Source organism: Papilio xuthus, unplaced genomic scaffold, assembly GCF_000836235.2.
Source record: "Papilio xuthus unplaced genomic scaffold, Pxut_1.1 DF828142.1, whole genome shotgun sequence".
Taxonomy (NCBI): domain Eukaryota; kingdom Metazoa; phylum Arthropoda; class Insecta; order Lepidoptera; family Papilionidae; genus Papilio; species Papilio xuthus.
The window spans coordinates 7,263,615-7,266,577 of record NW_013530507.1 but is presented as its reverse complement, the minus strand read 5'-3'; the positions used below and the strand labels follow the sequence as shown (position 1 = coordinate 7,266,577).

Genomic DNA, 2,963 nt, shown 5'->3' with positions numbered 1-2,963 from the left:
ACGACGGCAAAAATTATCCGAATCACGCTGGAACATTTCGAGATTACGCTTGGAAATTTCCAAACGTCGCTTTTTGTTTTCGTCGGTTAACATTCGTGGCACCCATCTTGCAGACACTTTTTTGAACCACAATGAATCAATTAAAATGGATTGAACGCTACCAAAAGATATCTTTAGGATCTCAGCTATATGTTTTATAGTCATTCTTCTGTCTTCCAAAACCAGATTCTCAACCTTTTTGACATTTTCTTCTGTAACGGAGGTTGAAGGCCGCCCAGAACGCGGGTCATCTTTACAGCTTGATCTACCTCTTTTAAATTCAGCCACCCAGTACGCAACCGTAGAATAGGGTACAGCATCACCCCCTAATGTCTGCTGAATGTCCAAAAAAAATTTCCTTCGTAGACATTTTTTTTTTCAAACTGAGATATTTTATCACCGCACGTAACTCACTTTTATCCATAATTTTGACTTTTTAGCAACTCGTTGCACAAAAAAAAATTATTACATGCGAACGAACTGACAAAAACAAGTGATGATGTATTTGTGTGATGGCAATAAAGAAGTTTTATTTATTATTTATTTATTTTTAAAATGATAAACTTATTACTCTTTTCAACTATGACTCGATTGTAGTGATACGAGTAGGTGAACTTTTACTTATACCTACAGGTTTGTGCGGAACCCTCGGAGCGCGAGTCTGACTCGCACTTGACCAGTTTTGTATTCTAAACCATGTGTTTGTTTTTCAGTTTTTAGAACCGGTTGCGGTGCTAGACGCGGATCATAATGTAACAAAAGTTCATTGTCATCCATAACATCAATGCGTATTTTTTATCGTGTTATATAAAAAAAAACTTATCACAAATTAAAGACTTCGTTATGGCGTATGTAGTTATCATAATTGTACTTATCTTAATCTATCGTCATTCCTGTACAAAGATATCGTGCCAACAGCGAGCGCGGCGACAGCGGCCGTGAGCGACTTGCAAGCAAATAATATAATATTATTATGGAATTAATCACCCTAAGTCCTGTTTATACATCTTTAACACTACGTTTTGATATAATTTTATTCATGGAAAGGAAAATTAAATATGCTTGAAAACCGCAATATAACATTTTATTTCAAAATCTTCTAAGGTTAGTTGTATAGCATTGTATGTAAGCGTGAGGACATTCTATAAACAAACTACTCTTACGATGACAAGGGTGGTAACGTCGGACTTACACTGGTTGTTCCGTACTACGGCACGACCGGCGGGGAAGCAGCGCGGGGGTCCCTTCCAGACCTCACCCGCCGCCCCGCGCGCCCTCACACCGCGACCTTCAGTTGCGCTTCAGCACTACGCGCGCCGACACATCAATCATATTTGTCTATTTTGTACATCTTTTATTCTTATTACAATCATCAGCAACCTACCAGCCTTTCATTACAACATACAGTCCACTCGCTCAACACTGGTTAAAACCCATGATGATCTTCTCATGCCTTGTGCCAGAATCACTAGGATCAAGGGAACAAACTGAGTCATCCGATCCCAGCTAAAACATTGGGTAACCCGACCTCCACCACTCTCCCCTCCTTAGTGGCGTTATCGTCTTCCTGCCCTCACTCATAAGCGTCGCAAGAGTCTCGTAAACTCTTCATAGTAGAACAGAAGATATACCTACTATTAATTTTAACACCAAAATCCCTTACCATGTTATCTATTATTTTAAGGTGACTAAGCGGAGGCTGTGAGACCTCACTAGGGGAGGGGAGAACACAAGGTCCAGTGCGATAAGTAGACGGTAGACAGGGTCCAGGAAAAATGTAGAAATCGAGGAAGTGGAGGCTGTGCCAAATATCATAAAAGAGAGATAATAGCAGTAACACAAACAATGTCATTCATCTACACATTTGTCGTTGATTTCCGCGACCAAAATCGTTATATGAAACATATTGTTATCTCTGTTTTGTCAAAGATACTGAGATAATGAGATGGATGAAACCAACGATTACGACTAATTATTATGATTATGTCCATCGCAAACTATTCCTAATTCTAACTTAATGATGTGGCCTTATTTTAAGGTTATCAAATTATTGAGCATAGCTACTTCACCAACACTGCAACATACAAGGCCAATATATGTTGCAGTACAACTTAGCTCTACAATGTCACTTGCTACTACATATTATCATCCCTAACATTCTCTTTGATAACAACAGAGGCAGCAATATGTGGAAAAAAAATGTAACTTCAGTCGAAACCCACAGTTGCAAGTTGTGTAAGTAATTGATTTTGATATTAATCTCAAATTTCAAAGTAGTAAATGTGTGTAGCGGACTCTACAAGTGAAGATGCAATCAATGCAAACTATGTAGTAACTGAGTCAAATGTATCGTGTAGTTGTACTTTGTAGAGGACTAGCGACTACTCCCAGGCAGGGCGTCGAGATGGCACCGATACGGCGATAACAATGTTGATAATTAATGCCTCCGCTGTACTTGTACTGTTTGAATACGGATAAGGCGCAGACATTTAAATAACTCGTTAAGTTAATTGTAAACACATTGTTTGCACCGCGCCAGTCGTTTTATGTGACGTTTGCGTCGCCATTGCCGAGCGCGCCACGCCGCAAGCCGCACACCGCATGCCGCATGGTCGCATTACATAACAATACTGGGGGCTTAGTCGATGACAACCGATATTTTCCATTTAAACAATAGCATAAAAAAATTAAATAAAACACCATTAAAAATTATAATAATTTATTGGTAACACGGCGCCGATTCTCGTAACACTCGGCACACTTACACAACGACACTTATTTTTGGGATAACATAATTTGAACATAATCACTATTATGAAACAAGTAAAACAGACATAAACTGAAATAAAAATATATACTTTCATTATCACGATTTATTGCGATCTACAACATCCCCCCCCCCCCCCCCCCCCCCCCCCCCCCCC

At 39.5% G+C, this 2,963-nt stretch overlaps 1 protein-coding gene across 1 annotated transcript in view; it reads right to left on the bottom strand.

Moving 5' to 3' along the window:
- Positions 1-2,741: 2,741 nt before the first annotated feature.
- Bsg (immunoglobulin domain-containing protein Bsg) overlaps positions 2,742-2,963 on the bottom strand; it is a gene marked incomplete in the record, with an annotated part of 4,323 nt that continues 4,101 nt past the window's right edge. Inside the window, 1 exon segment of the mRNA XM_013307637.1 lies at positions 2,742-2,941.